Source organism: Salmo trutta, chromosome 18, assembly GCF_901001165.1.
Source record: "Salmo trutta chromosome 18, fSalTru1.1, whole genome shotgun sequence".
NCBI lineage: Eukaryota > Metazoa > Chordata > Actinopteri > Salmoniformes > Salmonidae > Salmo > Salmo trutta.
The window spans coordinates 26,181,258-26,191,561 of record NC_042974.1 but is presented as its reverse complement, the minus strand read 5'-3'; the positions used below and the strand labels follow the sequence as shown (position 1 = coordinate 26,191,561).

At 40.1% G+C, this 10,304-nt stretch overlaps 1 non-coding gene across 1 annotated transcript; it reads left to right on the top strand.

Annotated features, from left to right (window-relative positions):
* Positions 1–7,559: 7,559 nt before the first annotated feature.
* trnai-uau (transfer RNA isoleucine (anticodon UAU)) lies at positions 7,560–7,653 on the top strand. The gene is made up of 2 exons: positions 7,560–7,597; positions 7,618–7,653. It is a non-coding gene; the product is annotated as a tRNA-Ile (tRNA).
* The last annotated feature ends 2,651 nt before the right edge of the window (positions 7,654–10,304 follow it).

Genomic DNA, 10,304 nt, shown 5'->3' with positions numbered 1-10,304 from the left:
TTGTTTACATTTCCACAATAATTCAACTAGTGGCAATGGTGTGGGCGGTCATATAAAAAAAAGAGGAAGTGATGAGGGGACGAGGAGGGGTGCACACGTATGAGGAAGCAGGAATCATGTGAGAATGAGCACAGCAGTCTCTGTAGTCTCATAGAAAGAATATGAACAAACAATGCATATTATTAAAAATACAATGAAATAAGTTGCTTTTTGTTTTTATAATGTTTCATAAACATACAGTACCAGTCAAAAGTTTGGACACACCTACTCATTCCAAGGTTTTTCTTTATTTTTACTATTTTCTAAATTGTAGAACAATAGTAAAGACATCAAAACTATGAAATAACACATATGGAATCATGTAGTAACCAAAAAAATATTAAACAAATCAAAAATATTTTATATTTCAGATTCTTCAAAGTAGTCACCCTTTGCCTTGATGACAGCTTTGTACACTCTTGGCATTCTCTCAACCAGGTTCATGAGGAATGCATTTCAATTAACAGGTGTGCATTGTTAAAAGTTAATTTGTGGAACTTAGTTCCTTCTTAACGCGTTTGAGCCAACCAGTTGTGTTGTGACAAGGTAGGGGTGGTATACAGAAGATTGCCCTATTTGGTAAAAGACCAAGTCCATATTATGGCAAGAACAGATCAAATAAGCAAAGAGAAACTACAGTCCATCATTACAGTAAGACATGAAGGTCAGTCAATTGGAACATTTCAAGAACTTTGAAAGTTTCTTCAAGTGCAGTCGCAAAAAAACATCAAGCCCTATGATGAAGCTGGCACTCATGAGGACAGCCACAGGAAAGGAAGACCCAGAGTTACCTTGGCTGCAGAGGATATGCTCATTAGAGTTACCAGCCTCAGAAATTGCAGCCCAAATAAATGCTTCACAGAGTTCAAGAAACAGACACATCTCAACATCAACTGTTCAGAGGAGACTACGTGAATCAGGCCTTCATGGTCGAATTGCTGCAAAGAAACCACTACTAAAGGACACCAATAATAAGAAGAGACTTGTTTGGGCCAAGAAACACGAGCAATGGACATTAGACTGGTGGAAATATGTCCTTTGGTTTGATGAGTCCAAATTAGATTTTTTTGGTTCCAACCGCCGTGTTTTGGTGAGATGAAGAGTAGGTGAATGGATTATCTCTGCATGTGTGGTTCCCATCGTGAAGCATGGCGGAGGATGCGTGATGGTTTGGGGGTGCTTTGCTGGTGACACTGTCAGTGATTTATTTAGAATTCAAGGCACACTTAACCAGCATGGCTACCACAGCATTCTGCAGTGATACACCATCCCATCTGATTCGCACTTAGTGGGAATCTCATTTGTTTTTCAACAGGATAATGACCCAAAACACACCTCCAGGCTGTGTAAGGGCTATTTGACCTAGAAGGAGAGTGATGGAATGCTGCATCAGATGACCTGGCCTCCACAATCACCTGACCTCAACCCACTTGAGATGGTTAGAGATGAGTTGGACCACATAGTGAAGGAAAAGCAGCCAACAAGTGCTCAGCATATGTGGGAACTCCTTCAAGACTGTTGGAAAAGCATTCCAGGAGACTACCTCGTGAAGCCGGTTGAGAGAATGCCAAGAGGGTGCAATACTATCATCAAGGCCAAGGGTGGCTACTTTGAAGAATATAAAATATAAAATATATTTTGATTTGTATAACACTTGTTTGGTTATTACATGATTCCATATGTGTTATTTCATAATTTAATGTCTTCACTATTATTCTGCAATCTAGAAAATAGTAAAAATAATGAAAAATCTTTGAATGAGTAGGTGTGTCCAAACTTTTGACTGGTACTTTGTATGAATTGACTGTGTGCATGTATGTTCAAACAGATAGCCACCTGTTTTATTGGCTGAAGTCATCACCTTAAAATCCCCTTGCTTTACCACATTATCTCAAGGTTCATAAGGACATACTATCCTGCTATCTGTTCTCACTACTTGGGTCCAGAGTTACAATACTCAACTAGGTTGTTGACATCAGAGGTCAGAGGTTTGGTTTCCTCTCTTCGCTCTTTAAGATGAATAGAGCAACCTCCTCAGCCCACCTCCACTGCTAACTAAGAAATACACAATATACTGTACTCTTCTTAATGTTCTCTTGTACTTTCTCAAACACTAGCATCTACTGTAAAATATTTTACTGTATTCTTACATATACATTGCAAACTCACTGGCTCTGTCAAGGAATGAGCAGACTTTTTCCTGAAGACTGAGGAGACTCTTGGCTAGAGTCATAGGAGGAGGACAAGGTGAGAGGTATAAAGAGAAAATGTGAACAAAGTTGGCATAACAGCTAAGTAGCTGAGGAATGGTTATAAGATACATGCGTGGGGAAGACACATACCACCTGCATATCCAGACATCCGTTTCTCTTCTGATCCCCTCAGTCTCTCCTGGCCCAGAGAGAAGGGTCTGTCATGGGTAGAGCAGGGCAATATGACATCATCATCTTCACACACTCTCCAGTAATAAACTTCCTGTTTCTCACAGATTGAATGGTACAGTACTGCATCTAATCAAGACCCAGGTGGACTAAAGAACAGTTTATCACAGTTTCCTTCCCCATGAATGTGTTAATGAGCTCCATCTCTCCACACTACATCCCCTCTCTGTCAATATCCTGGAGCTTGGCAGGAGTCACAGTCTGTTGGGAGCTCAGTCTAGACATGTAATTGTTGCTGAAATCAGGTTTGTTCTTGTTAGCCTGCCTCCTTGGAGAGGAAGGTCATCTGACAGATTTATATTGTAAACCTATGGTAAAAATGGCCAATAGCTACAGTACCAGTCAAAAGTTTGGACACACCTACTCATTCAAGGGTTTTTATTTCCTTTTCCTATTTTCTACATTGTAGAATAAAAAGACAAACTATGAAATAACACATATGTAATCATGTAGTAACCAAAAAAGTGTTAAACAAATCAAAATATGTTTTAGATTCTATAAAGTAGCCACCCTTTGCCTTGATGACAGCTTTACACACTCCTGGCATTCTCTCAACCAGCTTCCAACAGTCTTGAAGGAGTTACCACATATGTGACAGATCGGCTCAATTCGGTCTTACAATAAGGCCAATAGCCTACAATAAGGACAATTTTCAGTTAAACAGAAAGTGTCCAGATAAATATTAGATTAGATTACACTTACCCAGACACACTTGTCTAAATTGATGGGTCATGTGAAAGAAATGCTATAACCCCCAGCCACATCTTGCCAAGTGGCTGGGTCTCTACAGAAGGTGTAAATGGTACAGCCAAATGGTTACTTGCATAGTAGCAATATCAGAAATAGAAAGTGTCAATATAAATAAAATAATATACAGTAAGAACAATATCAGTAATAGATTAGTTATATGCATACAATCAGGGGTAAAGTGGCTGAGCAGCAGGATACAAAAATAATTGTAGCAGCAACGTATGGCATGTGTATTAGGAGAGAGTCAGTTGAATAGAGGCACTGCAGATAGTGCTGATGACTAGTCTGTCCAAACCATGCATGAACAAGGGAATCTATATTCGGAGAGCCTGTTTCTGTCCTGCCCTTGACTTTAGTGCAGGGCATGTGATGTCCATAGCCTCTTCGTCACAAAACTCCCTGATCTTCTCAAAATGTTTGTCTTGCGGTGTCCAGTCCAGGCGGTGCTTGTAGACAATCTATGGGAGGAAGGATGTCAGCGTTGTACAGCAGCTAAAACCTGGTCCTGACTGAGTCCGAACGCTCCTTGACGACAACAACACCAGACTCCAGAGCATCGAAGCTGTAAAACAGGAAATAACAACAAAATTGAGACGACATTTCAACCTTGGACAACATCAATACACCTCCCATGTTTAGATAAGAAGAATAACCTCATACAATGCAATGAAAATGATATTCACCTGAAGTGCTGGTACTGCTTGATCTGTGGCAGTGGCCTGAAGTACAGAGTCAGGTGTAGTTGCCAGCCAAAGCTTTCCATCAGCACCGTACCATCCTCCAGTCCACCATCTGTGGGATGTTGACCCCTCACACTGCTGTCCTTCACAACACCAGACAAAGTGTTCACTCTGGTCTTTCTGAAGCGCTGCTTGACGAGGCCAAAGCACCAGTCGGGGGCAAACTTGGTGTGGCCTGTGATCAGGAAGTGAAGGTCCAGACTGTGGTGGAGCTTGTGCATGTTCCGCCAGGCACAATACCAGAGCACAAACTTATTGTTTTGGCCACTGCAGTTGCAAGGAGTTAGAAAGTAGATGGGACCTGGCTGCATAGTGTCAGAAGGATAGTGCATCTGCAAACAACAAAAGAAGATTAAGATAAGTTAATAAAAATAAAATGTCACGTAAAACATAACATCATTTTTTTTATGCATCATTATCAGGTAAGTTTCTACATTGTAGAATAATAATGAAGAAATCAAAACTATGAAATAACACATATGGAATCATGTAGTAACCAAAAAAGTGTTGAAGGAGTTCCCACATGCTGAGCACTTGTTGGCTGCTTTTCCTTCACTTTGCAGTCCAACTCATCCCAAACCATCTCAATTGGGTTGAGGTCGGGTGATTGTGGAGGACAGATGATCTGATGCATCACTCTCCTTGGTCAAATAGCCCTTACACAGCCTGGAGGTTATTTTTGGGTAATTTTCCTGTTGAAAAATAAATGATAGTCCCACTAAACGCAAATCAGATGGGGTGGCGTATCGCTGCAGAATGCTGTGGTAGCCATGCTGGTTAAGTGTGCCTTGAATTCTAAATAAATCACTGACAGTGTCACCAGCAACGCACCCCCAAACCATCACACCTCCTCCTTCATGCTTCACGGTGGGAACCACACGTGCGGAGATCATCTGTTCACCTACTCTGCGTCTCACAAAGACACGGAGGTCGGAACCTAAAATCTCAAATTTGGACTCATCAGACCAAAGGACAGATTTCCATTGGTCTAATGTCCATTGCTCGTGTTTCGTGGCCCAAGCAAGTCTCTTCTTATTATTGGTGTCCTTTAGTAGAGGTTTCTTTGCAGCAATTCGACCATGAAGGCCTGATTCACGCAGTCTCCTCTGAACAGTTGATGTTGAGATGTGTCTGTTACTTGAACTCTGTGAAGCATTTATTTGGGCTGCAATTTCTAAGGCTGGTAACTCTAATGAACTTGTCCTCTGCAGCAGAGGCAACTCTGGGTCTTCCTTTCCTGTGGATGTCCTCATGAAAGCCAGTTTGATCATAGCGCTTTATGGTTTTGAAACACATTAAGAAGGAAAGAAATTCCACAAATTAACTTTTAACAAGGCACACCTGTTAATTGAAATGCATTCCAGGTGACTAGTTCATGAAGCTGAATGCCAATAGTGTGCAAAGCTGTCATCAAGGCAAAGGGTGGCTACTTTGAAGAATATCAAATATAAAATATATTTTGTTTACTACATGATTCCATACAGTATGTGTTATTTCATAGTTTTGATGTCTTCACTATTATTCTACAATGTAGAACATAGTAAATAGAAAGAAAAACGCTTGAATGAGTAGGTGTGTATAAACTTTTGACTCGTACTATATGTTAAAGATCCATCCATCCATCAATCCATCCGATCCATCCAGATACAGACAAATGATTGATAAAGTTTGTGGATAAATTATGATGATCTGAATTCATGATGGCAATGTTGTGGTTGTTGACATTTTGTATTGTGATCCTCCAATGAACTAGACCTATCATACATGTCTAGACCAGCAGTGTTTTCATTCTGTAATAAAAACATGAACATACTACTGCATGCAGCTAACAAACATATATGGAAATGTCTGCTCTACTTAAAATTACAACCAACTAATTGCAGCATTACCACAAAACGGAAGAGGCAAGTGGAAGGGGAAGAAAGTAAGAAACTTGTCTGTCGACCCTGCATTAAATGTCAAAATTGGCTAAAGAAAATTGTGATAACTAAAAAAGTTTACCAGTTTAATTTAAGGAACAAAAAATTGATTGCATATATAGATTGCAAAATAGTTGGGAAGAGATTTTTGTTGTACCGATGCCATGGCACATGGTTTATGAACTGATACACAAAACAACGCTGGATTCAAAACTGAGTTTTTCTATTTAAATTATAATCTAAAATATTTGCAACCAATAGAATGTTATAAACTGTATGTATGGGGGATGCAACCATCCCAGCTCTGCAGATTTTGCTGTGAAGAGACAACAACATTAGATCATTTGCTTTGGTACTGTCCATATGTAGCTTGTTTTTGGTCGCAGGTTCAGGAATGGCTGAAGAATTGCAACATTCACCTGGAGCTAAATCTGCAAATAGCATTGCTGGGTTCAATAATATAATAATACTCTTAGCAAAAATGTTTATATTTAATTTACAATATGCAAAATCTATGAGCATAAAAGGTTCAGAACTTTTGTGAAACTGCACAGTTGAAAGATATATGGCAAATATAAATCAAAACTGGATGGTGTTCAGAGATAAATGGGAGGAGTTGAGTAGAGCTGAAGGATGGGACTAAAAACAAGCAAAAGATAACTACTGTAAAATAATACTGTGTCTGTAAAATGTACATAGTGTGTATAAACTGGAAGTAGAAGCCTAAGTGTTGTTGTCCATTAGTTTACTCAAATTAGGGGAGGGATGGTAGGGTTTGGGGAAAATAATAAAGGAAAATATCTATATTAAGAAATATATATATATATTATACAGTATATATTTACCAACAATATATGGGGGATTGGAAATTATGCAGACAATTGCATTGAAGCTGATATACCCACTAAAAAATGTAATAATACAAACAATTATATATATATAATATTTCTCGTACTATTCACATACTACTACAACAAAGCAGACTTCCAAAATCAGGTTATTATTATACAGGCAAAAGAGGCGTCATGTTAAAGAAAAAGTACACGGTTAGTCAATAGAGAATTATATGGTTTATACAAGGAGACCTTGGTTTATGCAGAGACTTCAAAACATCTGTAAAAGTTAAATTGAATATGATCCGTTATTGATAATCTCGCTCGGTACCAATTCAGACAAACTGAGCATGCGTGAGAAATAAATTGTGCGGAAGTCTCTATCTGTTACCCTGTAGCAGCCAGGATTTCACAGATAGCATTATCAACCTGCTATGAAATGAACACCCATACAACAAGCACACAGTTGATCACTTTCCAGATTAGTTGTCAAATACATACAGGCCAATATGGGACAATACAACTAAGACACAATACACTCAACAACGGACAGCTATATCAATCCAGTAAGCAGTTCAGACGAGCTAACGTTAGCTAGCTAGATTAGCTATGTTCAAACAACGCAAACGAGTGATTTGGCAAATCAGTCATTTATCAGAGTTTAGTCAGATCTAGATCAGTTTCTATGCATGTTACTGTACGTTGCTGACTGTGTTGCAACACATAACATACAACAGAATGATCTCTTAAGTAAATCAGAATGTAAACTGGAAGGAAGAGGAGCTAACATCCAGAGCAGAGTGTTCATAAACTGTATTGCTGAGCCGAAGCAGCGGAGCTCCAGTGGCGCAATCGGTTAGCGCGCGGTACTTATATGACAGTACATTGTAGAGCTATGCCGAGGTTGTGAGTTCGAGCCTCACCTGGAGCAGTGTTTTTACTAAGAGAAGGGCGATAGGTATTAGCCATTGAAGTTGTAATAACATGGAATACGTTGCCCAGCCACGCAGTGCATAAACGGTCGGTGTCTGACAATTCAGCAGCATAGACCAAAAAGATACCCGGTATGAATTGTATCTTCTTGTCTGTAGCCTCAACCTAGTACATCATTTAAGCAGAGTACGTTATTTTAAATCGAGATTCGTATTCTCATACAACAATTGGATGAATACGCTACCATTTCTTAGCAACATTTTATCATTAAAATATATTCTTGCTGATTTATGTTGTGCTCGTGCACAGGGGTCAAGGGGATCGTGATGATCACATTCACATCCCTGCCTGCTTCAAAATGAAATCATACAACAAAATACAGTAGCTATTATCCACACTCCCATTGCAAGTTATCTTGCAGCGCACCTCAATGTGTAGGCATTTTTCTTGCCCTTTCCCTCATAAGAGTATTGATATTCTGATTTCTATGCGAAATCTTTTCATGATAGGCTATCAATGTTCTAGTTATTCTGTTTTTGTGTTATGATTTGTTGGGAGGACTTTCCTTATATAAACGTGCAAGTATAGTGTTAGTTTTTAGCTATAAATGTCAGAAGTGTATGTTTGTGGTGAACTCACACAGTATTTCATCAACTGAGCTGATGTAGTTCCCTCTTATTATCTATAGGAGGCAGCATGAGTGACTTGCAGTTTAACTTCACTAGAGGGGTTGGTCTTTGATAATAAACTGCATTTGTTCTTGAACAAGGTGAGAGTGACTGTAGTTGAGATTCTCTGGGATTCTCTGCCTCTAACCCCATTACGGGGGCGGAATCACTGGCTTACTGGTGCTCTTCCATGCCGTCCCTAGGAGGGGTGCGTCACTTGAGTGGGTTGAGTCACTGACGTGATCTTCCTGTCCGGGTTGGCGCCCCCCTCGGGTTCATGCCGTGGGGGAGATCTTCGTGGGCTATACTCGGCCTTGTCTCAGGGTAGTAGGTTGGTGGTTGAAGATTTCCCTCTAGTGTTGTGGGGGCTGAGCTTTGGCAAAGTGGGTGGGGTTAGGATCATGCCTCAGGACCACCTGGCCTGGTGACTCCTTGTTGTTTCCAGTCCACCTTGTCATGATGCTGCCCCAGTTTCAACTATTCTGCCTGCGGGTATGGAACCCTGACATGTTCACTGGACGTGCTACCTTGTCCCGGAGCTGCTGTTTTGGACTCTCTCTCTACCGCACCTTTTGTCTCTAACTCTGAATGATCGGCTATGAAAAGCCAACTGACATTTACTCCTGAGGTGCTGACCTGTTGGTCCCTCTACAACCACTGTGATTATTATTATGTGACCCTGCTGGTCATCTATGAACATTTGAACATCTTGGCCATGTACTGTTATAATCTCCACCCGGCACAGCCAGAAGAGGACTGGCCACCCATCAAAGCCTGGTTCCTCTCTAGGTTTCTTCCTAGATTCTGGCCTTTCTAGGGAGATTTTCCCAGGCACTGTGCTTCTACATCTGCATTGCTTGCTGTTTGGTGTTTTAGGCTGGGTTTCTGTACAGCACTTTGTGACATCGGCTGATGTAAAAAGGGCTATATAAATCAATTTGATTGATTTGATTGAGGTAATCTACCAGATGACATTATAATGTTGTAGTTACTATACTCTATTTCTCTTGCCAGCCTGTAATGTCTTGTATCAAGTCCCACTGGAGGGCGCTGTTATCCATGCTATGAGTGGGGTGTACCATCTCTGGTTACGTCAATGAGGCTTGGTGGCTGGTAGTGACTCGCTACGCCTCTTTATTTGAATGAAAACAGCATTTAGACACATTTGAATGATTTATCATTCCCAACATTTATGTTTGTTTGAAATGTTAGAATGTTCTCCTATACTGATTACGTGTGTGCGTGCGCTTGTCTGATAAAAAGACAGTTAGCAAAATAAACAGTCTATACTTTTAACATTACAATGCTTCCTGAACTTGATCAGAATGTTCTATACTAGTTGGATGTTAAATAAATGCAATAGGCTATTAAAACATTGTAATATATAAATGTTGCTGGGAAGAACATGTTGAACACCTGGACAAATAGATTAGGGGAATGTAAAAAAGCTGAAAAGAAAACTCACTAGGAATAGGCTTTAAGCTATTATTTAGGTAGCACCTAATTCATTTAAACAACCTTATGGGAGTTAGCCCTATATAGGACGACGCGCATTAGTGCGTGCGATGTCCTATATAGCAGTGGTTAAAAACTGTGGGTCGAGACGGCAGGGCTCCAGGTGGGTTGCTGGATGACATTGCCCCCCCCCCCCCATAAAAAGATAGAAAAACACTTTCAGTGTGAACTTGAATAACTAAAACCAAACAGAAAGTATGTAGAAAAGATAATGGACCTATGCACTGAGCGAACAAAACATTAGGAACACCTGCTATTTCCATGACATAGATTGACCAGGTGAATCAATGTGAAAGCTATAATCCCTTATTGATGTCACCTGTTAAATCCACTTCAATCAGTGGAGATGAAGGGTAGGAGACAGGTTAAAGAAGGATTTTTAAGCCTTGAGACAATTGAGACATGGATTGTGTACGCATGCCATTCAGAGGGTGAATGGGCCAGATGTAAGTGCCTTTGAACAGGG